The following is an 8,747-nucleotide window of genomic DNA, read 5'->3' on the forward strand; positions in this document are numbered from 1 at the left end:
AAAATTCATAAAAACAAGGAACATCAAACGGATCGATCTCTCTCTTCTTTCTTCTCTTTCTTCTCTCTCTTCTCTCCCTTGCTCTAGGTCTGGAATTCCCTGGCTCTGAATGCCTTTCTCACGTCCAAAACTCCCCTTTTATAGCTGCTGGATGGCTGGGATCGGTGGCCGAGTCGTAGAAGGACTCGGAGTACAAATTTTCGCAGCTGTGATCGGTGGGCCCCACAGAGGCATTTTCTGGAAAATCTACCCCGTCCATTGGATTCAGGACGAAATTTCAGTCAAAAATGGGTGGTTTTGAACGTCCATTGACGCGGCCCACAGAAGAAATCACGAAAAGATCAGTTTTAAACATTGCATAGCAGTCCGTTTGTGGCCACTGTACCGTGCACGTGTGTACGCATGGGAGTGGAATATCATCATGGTTTTGTAGTATTCATGGCCCTCTACACGATGAACGGTTCAGATCTTCCGTACAGGTGACGTACGGGGCCCACAATCCTTCGCAAAAACGGCCAGCGGTCGTCCTTTACGCGGACGCGAAAACAACTTCCGTGGCAATGGTGGGACCCATTTTGATAATTATTTCAATAATCCACTCCGTCCATTGCATGGAGGATGAAAAAAAACGGATAGGAATGCCCAATTTCGAGTTAGAGTTGCGGTGGCCCACAGAGTTTTGAACTCACCGTCCGTTTTGCATTTTTCAGCGATCAACGTCCGTACACATGCATGGAACCAAACGGACATCTAGGCGATGGTTATAACTGCCCCAGGAAGCGGATGGACGGTTTGGATTGTCCATTTGGACACTAGGTGGGCCCCACAACCGACGACCGCAGTCGGCTTGCGGAGACGCGACGCTGCAGCGGCGAGAGAGAGAGACGAGTCAGCGGCTCGCTAACCGTCCTGGCGGTGCGGTGCGCAGCCGGTGAAAGTGTGCACGATGCACACTCTGCATACACAGGGCCCACTGTAATGTTTTTGAGAAATCTGCACCGTCCATCCTTTTTCTCATATTATTTCCACCGTCAGGACCAAAATTGATGTATATCCAGATATCCAGCGGGCCCCACTTAATGAATTAAGGGGCTGATCTGGCCGTTAGACCACTTCCCGAGATCGTCAATGGCTGAAATTTAATATGTACGGTTAATTTATGGTCCCCATCACGTGTATGAAGTTTCGAGTTGATCGGATGTTGCATTCTGGACCCTTTTCGAGCCCCTTTGCCTTGCTTTCCTCAATCCCAGGCGTGTAAAATCTTCACTATTGGTTTTCTGGAGTCCATCCCGTGCTCTGGTAATTTTGGAGTGCCAAATCCATGTTCTTAACATCATCTTTCAGTACACACTCCTGATTTCATCCTGTAATAAAAACACGATTAAAATATGGCATTAAACCTTATCATGTACGTAATATCAGGCAATTACTGGGGTCTGAGATGCAACATTCGACACTCATCACAACCCCCAACCAGCATTTTGCTAGTCCCGAGCAAAACATGCGAAAAATAATTTCAGAAATGAAGACAATTCCTGTAAACTCAAGTGACTTGTGAACAAATAGCTGAGATGTGAAAATTCTAAGATTCATAATTGGTGTGTGGAATTTTTCTCTTGGAATCAAGCTCTCAGCAGACTTCATAATCAAGTTTAAAATATTAATCCATTAATTTGAACAAATTTTGAACGTTGAGTTCCATGAGTGTAAAGTGTAATCTCGACTTACAATCATTAAGAGATCCAATTGTCAATTTCATGATATCGTTGGTAATTCGTGACAACCAAGCTTGAAACCAACACTGGCATTTTAGATTAACTTTCCATTCAACTAGCCTTTTATTTTCTTTATGAACAGTACACCAAGGAAGAGACTCAAATCCTCACCTATAGGGAGCAAACCTATGGCGAAAACTTGTCGCCTAACTTTTTTTTTTTTTTTTTCATATGTCAACTATGGAGAATCAAATCTACACCTATAGGGAGCAAACCTATGGTGAAGATTATGTGACTTAGCCTTTACCAAGTTAATCAATCAGTTATCGAACCAAAACTTAATGTGTAAGCGAGATGTGATATGTGAAATCATGGCTCAATTAATGTTTACAACTTCTAATCATGGATTAACAATTCAAAATTGACTGTGAAATCAAGCAGACGGCCTAATCCAAGAGTCATAAGTTACCAACATCACGTATCTTATAATGTTAAAATCACAACTATCCTTCAAAATCACTTTGAATTCAATAGAAATTCCATAAAAAAATTTTAAAATTTTCACAAATTTTGCTCAAGACCAAGAAAATACTGATTAGGTAACCTAATCTCCCACCCCCAACCTAAAATCTACATTGTCCTCAATGTAAAAGAAATAAGCAAGCAATGCACATAGGACAACGAGAATAAAAGAGGAGTGAGGGAAAGATAGTACCTGGACGGAGAATCAAGAGGCTTTCACAAAAAAAAATTTCAATGTAAGAGCAAGTTAGCACAAGAGAGAAATCAACAGAAGCAAAAATAACAAAAAGAAAAATAAAAGAAGATCCTACCTATACCACTTTCGCAGGTGCTCTCGATTGCATTTAGCGTATGCAACAAGCCTTTAAACCCCCAGGTTACCCCTAGTGGACGAGTTGTAGTCTCGTGAGGGTTTGCAGTAATGTTACCCACAAACATTGAAGTAACTAACTAAGAAAAATGAAAATGAATGAAATAAAAAGCAATACAATAAAGCAAAAGGCTGGGTTGCCTCCCATGAGCGCTAAGTTTAACGTCTTCAGCCAGACAAGAACGGACCATGAATGAAATAATCTTTATAACCAGGGTCCGCCAAAGAAATTACCTCAACACTTTCATTAACCGATCCCAGACAAGTGATGTGAGTTCCCATGAACTGTGCTATCTGAAATAAGGCAACTGACACTGTCGTCAAATAATTTAAGGACTTCTGCTCGAACGACTTCTTCTATGTTAGGATCACGCTTCCTTTGCATGTTATGCGATATTACCACAGCATGATCCATCCATACAGTGGGGCATACTCCTTGGATTTTTTCTATCTTCCGTTCAATTGCTGCCTTATATGCTCTAAGAATATTAAGCAGCCTGCTCGCCTTTGTCTTCTCAGAGTTACAAACTGTGCTTTCAGGAAGAGTCTCAGAGGGATGAAGAGGTTCCACTTTCGCTCTCCATTTTTCAGTCTCCAATATAGGAGTAGAGTCGAGCAATGCATTGACTTCATGGATGGGACTATCAATGTCAAAATCCATGCCCGATTGTGCTAAGCAGGTCTCAAGAGGATCTTCAAAAGATGTATGGAAGGAGTTCTGCACAAGGCTCTCGATCATGTCCACTTCAAATATGTCATCCAAATCTGAGGATTGTTGTCCTGCATTAAAAACATTGAGTTTAATATTCATGTTACCAAAGGACAATTTCATAACTCCATTCCTGCAATTGATAATAGCATTAGATGTGGCAAAAAATGGACGACCCAAAATGACTGGGATCTGACTATGAAGATTCTGGACAGGCTGAGTATCTAAATCTATGAAATCCACTGGAAAATAAAATTTATCAACCTGGATTAACACATCTTCAATAACACCCCGGGGCACCTTGACAGATCTATCGGCTAGTTGTAATGTTACCTTAGTCGGTTTCAACTCACCAAGTCCTAGCTGCTCATAAACCGAATATGGTAACAAATTGACACTCGCCCCTAAATCAAGTAATGCCTTCCCGATCTTATGATCTCCTATGCCGCAAGAAATGGTGGGAGCTCCTGGATCCCTAAATTTAGGAGGGGTGTTATGTTGAATCATGGAGCTGAGCTGCTCTGCAAGGAAGACTTTCTTATGAACATTCTGCTTACGCTTTTGAGTGCATAAATCTTTAAGAAACTTAGCGTAAGCAGGGACTTGCTTGATAGCGTCAAGCAACGGGATGTTGACTTGCACTTTTTGAAACACATCCAAGATTTCATCAAAGTTATTTCTTTTCTTTATTGGTGCCAGACGTTGAGGAAAGGGTGCTTTGGGCACATAAGGTGGCACATTAGTGGCTCTTGGAGAGTCAGAGAGCTTTTGGACTTTGGATGCATTGGTATGGCTCTCTGCTTCATCTTGATTTTTTGTTTTAGAATTTGATTCATCCCCAGGCATCTCTATTCTGTTATCAATCTGCTTGCCTGACCTAAGGGTAGTGATCGATTTGGCCTGTTCATGATATTGCCCTTGGTTGGAATTAGAGCCAATCTCATACTGTCCCTTTGGATTAGCCTCAGGTTGGCTAGGGAACTTGCCCTTCTCTCTCTCACTCAATGTGGCAACTAGTTGACCCATTTGTACTTCCAGCTTGGCAATGGATTGTGCATTTGCATGTAAGCTTTGCTGGTTGGCCAGTAAGGTTTGTTGGGTGTCTTTTTGGAATTGGAGAGAACTTTGCATGAAAAGATGGAGTGTATCCTCAAGAGATGGTTTCCTTGATTGTGTAGGCAGTTGTTGATATTGTGGAAACTGTTGAGGTTGTTGACTGCCAACTTGGAGGTGCGGTTGCATGGGAGGATTTCCAGATGGTCTTCCTTGTTGTGGTCCTTTTTCCCAAGAGAAATTTGGATGTCTAGCCCACCCTGGGTTGTATGTGTTCGAGTAAGGATCATTCCCAGATTTTTGAAAAGTGTTCATAGCATGAACTTGTTCAGAGAGAAGTTCTGGGAATGCTGCACCAGATGGACAAGACTGCATAGGATGGGCAGGACTAGAACATGTGGCATATGCCTCGACTTGAGCTGTTTGTGGTGGTCCATTATTTAATACCAGAGCATCAACTTTCTTTGTCAGGTTATCAAGCTTGGCGCTCAGCTCTGGCATGACTCCTATCTCATATATACCACCTCTCTTTTGTGGTTGGGGACTTCTGTCACCTCTATTTGAATAATCCCATTACTGGGAATTTTCGCACAAGGTTTCAAAGAAGTTCCACGATTAGACATCACTTTTGGTCATTAATGACCCTCAACTAGTGGAATCAACCATGCGACGGTTATCTGGTGTCAGACCGTCATAGAAGTATTGAACTTGTTGCCACTTCTCAAAACCATGGTGAGGACATTTAAGAAGCAAGTCCTTCCATCTTTCCCAACATTCATGAAAGTGCTCGCCCTCTTTTTATGTGAAGTTAGTAATTTCTCTACGGAGGGCATTGGTTTTGTGAACGGGGAAGAACTTGTTTAAGAACTTCTTAGACAGTTGGTCCCATGTAGTGATAGATCCAACTTCTAGAGAATTCAACCATGCTTTCGCCTTATCCTTCAAAGAAAAAGGAAACAGGCGTAGGCGGATCGAATCGTCTGAGAAGTTTTGGAACTTAAAGGTGGAGCAAATGTTTAAGAATTCTTTCACATGATGATATGGGTCCTCCTTGTCCAATCCATAAAAGGATGGCAACAATTGTATGACTCCAGGTTTAAGTTCAAAGTGTGCTGCCGTAGTGGTTGGCAACACTATGCATGAAGGCGCATTAAATTGGACAGGAGCTGAATAATCTTTGAGAGCTTTAACTTCAGTCTCATTCGCCATTTCAACAGGATTATTTCTCAATCTTTCACGAATTGTTCTTTCAATCTCAGGATCAAACGGTGCTAGTTCTATATTCAGAGATCTACGTCCTAGCATGAACTATGTTATTGCAATGTAAGAAAGAAAACTAAACTAAGAAACAACCTAAGAGAAATAAAACTAGACTTAGAAACTATGAGATTCTAAAACAAGTTAAAACTATGTAAATAAGAATGGGAAGAAAGAACCCGGAAAAGGAGATGATTGATGTCTGAAAAATAGGGAGCTCCTCCTTCACTTCCAATTTGGAGATCTATGTTAGAATCTAACTTAGAAATTTATGTCAGGATCCTACAAAACAGGAAATAGGTTAGTTTCTAAAATCAAGAAAAGAACTTTAAGTTAGAAAAAATCTTAAGCTATGAATTATGATAAGAGAGAATCCCAAATTCAATTTGGAACGAAACAGTCCCCGGCAACGGCGCCAAAAACTTGATGTTTTATTTAAACCAACACGATTTAAATGATTTTTAAACTCGCAAGTATACGAATCAGATGCAGATACGGTACGTATTACGAGATCGTTCCCACGAGGACTAATCGTCACAATTCAAATCTATAACTCTCCTTAACTAATCCAACAAATAATGAACTAAACTACTAAGCACAATTTTAGGAAAAAAAACAATTAAGAACAGGGAAGAAAATTCAATCAGAGAGAGAGCACTAGGACTTTCGAATCCACCCCTAATTATCCTAACCCTTGTTTTGTCTGTTGATTCACCTTGACCTAGATTGATACCACTTATATAGAGAAAGCACAATCTGTGTCCTTAATCGGGCATACAGACTGTCTAATTCCTTTAAGCAATGCCATGAATGACATATCCCATGTCCTTGGTCGGGCACATGGAATGTACAATTCATTAAAGTACCCTGTTTCTTCCTTTATAGGAAACCTGTTCTTGATCAGACACAAGCACCTATAATAAGCATCCAAACAACATCCATATATATACTTTGGTCAAGTTCATAGATGGAGAAGTATAGAATTTAAACCCATAAAGCCCACTTAGAGAAAGAAACAAATTAATTTATATTCAAAGTAAATCAATCAAAACAAAAGCTAATCAAATTAGGAGCTTCATCTCAGCCCTAGCTGAGAGATTAGTTACCCATAAAATCCATTAAATAGATGAAATAAAATTCATAAAAACAAGGAACATCAAACCGATCGATCTCTCTCTTCTTTCTTCTCTTTCTTCTCTCTCTTCTCTCCCTTGCTCTAGGTCCGGAATTCCCTGGCTCCTGGTTCTCCCCTCAAAACGAGCTCTCTCTCTCTTGGCTGGGGTCGGTGGCAGAGTCGTAGAAGGACTCGAAGTGCAATTTTTCGCAGCAGTGATCGGTGGGCCCCACAGAGGCATTTTCTGGAAAATCTACCCCGTCCATTGGATTCGGGACGAAATTTCAGTCAAGAATAGGTAGTTTTGAAGGTCCATTAGCACGGCCCACAGAAGAAATCACGAAAAGATCAGTTTTAAACATTGCATAGCAGTTCGTTTGTGGCCACTGTACCGCGCACGTGTGTACGCATGGGAGTGGAATATCATCATGGTTTTGTAGTATTCATGGCCCTCTACACGATGAACGGCTCAGATCTTCCGTACAGGTGACGTACGGGGCCCACAATCCTTCGCAAAAACGGCCAGCGGTCGTCCTTTACGCGGACGCGAAAACAACCTCCGTGGCAATGGTGGGACCCATTTTGATAATTATTTCAATAATCCACTCCGTCCATTGCATGGAGGATGAAAAAAAACGGCTAGGAATGCCTAATTTCGAGTTAGAGTTGCGGTGGCCCACAGAGTTTTGAACTCACCGTCCGTTTTGCGTTTTTCAGCGATCAACGTCCGTACACATGCATGGAACCAAACGGACATCTAGGCGATGGTTATAACTGCCCCAGGAAGCGAATGGACGGTTTGGATTGTCCATTTGGACACTAGGTGGGCCCCACAACCGACGACCGCAGTCGGCTTGCGGAGACGCTGGAAACAGCAACTGCCGTATTTAAAAAAGAAAGTCGGGTCAGCGGTGCTGACCGACTTAAGTCCGTTCGGTGCTCAGGCAGTGTGCACGATGCACACTCTGCATACACAGGGCCCACTGTAATGTTTTTGAGAAATCTGCACCGTCCATCCTTTTTCTCATATTATTTCCACCGTCAGGACTAAAATTGATGTATATCCAGATATCCAGCGGGCCCCACTTAATGAATTAAGGGGCTGATCTGGTCGTTAGACCACTTCCCAAGATCGTCAATGGCTGAAATTTAATATGTACGGTTAATTTATGGTCCCCATCACGTGTATGAAGTTTCGAGTTGATCGGATGTTGCATTCTGGACCCTTTTCGAGCCCCTTTGCCTTGCTTTCCTCAATCCCAGGCGTGTAAAATCTTCACTATTGGTTTTCTGGAGTCCATCCCGTGCTCTGGTAATTTTGGAGTGCCAAATCCATGTTCTTAACATCATCTTTCAGTACACACTCCTGATTTCATCCTGTAATAAAAACACGATTAAAATATGGCATTAAACCTTATCATGTACGTAATATCAGGCAATTACTGGGGTCTGAGATGCAACATTCGACACTCATCAGAGAGAAATAAAGACTTCAAAGAAAATAAATTTTTGAATGAATGTCGGAGAATGCCAAATGCACGTTGGAGGAGAGAAATGCTAGAGAGAAAGTGTTAGTGGGTCACACGATCTTCAATTTTTTAAGAAAGAAAAAGGCCCTCTATAGAAAGTGTAAGAAGTCAATAGTCGGTAATTTCTACATGTGCTCATACACCATTGACCTTTTTATTTTTCCATTAAAGTTTGTTAAAACGATCCACCTTTTAAGGATTGTTTTCCATGAATTTTCTTATCCAAGAATTTTCTCTTATTTGCACCACTGCTTGTACAAAAGGACATTGTATGCATGCACTGTATTCTAGTAATAAAGTGTCCACCAAAATGCAGATCACTCAGAGAAAGACGATATTTGAGTTTCAGGGTGGGACACGAATGTAGGTGTTTGTTGTTTCCATGCATGTGTGCCCCATTTGATAATCAAACGGTGAACTCTTGGCCAAATCATCTAAATGGTGGGTCCCAACTGTTACAAGGCACGTATTGGGT

General features: G+C 41.5%; 1 non-coding gene across 1 annotated transcript; it reads left to right on the forward strand.

Annotated features, from left to right (window-relative positions):
• Nucleotides 1-5,096: 5,096 nt before the first annotated feature.
• LOC131235770 (small nucleolar RNA R71) lies at nt 5,097-5,203 on the forward strand. Its single transcript, XR_009166291.1, has one exon. It is a non-coding gene; the product is annotated as a small nucleolar RNA R71 (small nucleolar RNA).
• The last annotated feature ends 3,544 nt before the right edge of the window (nt 5,204-8,747 follow it).

This window comes from Magnolia sinica, chromosome 19 (assembly GCF_029962835.1).
Source record: "Magnolia sinica isolate HGM2019 chromosome 19, MsV1, whole genome shotgun sequence".
NCBI classification, from domain to species: domain Eukaryota; kingdom Viridiplantae; phylum Streptophyta; class Magnoliopsida; order Magnoliales; family Magnoliaceae; genus Magnolia; species Magnolia sinica.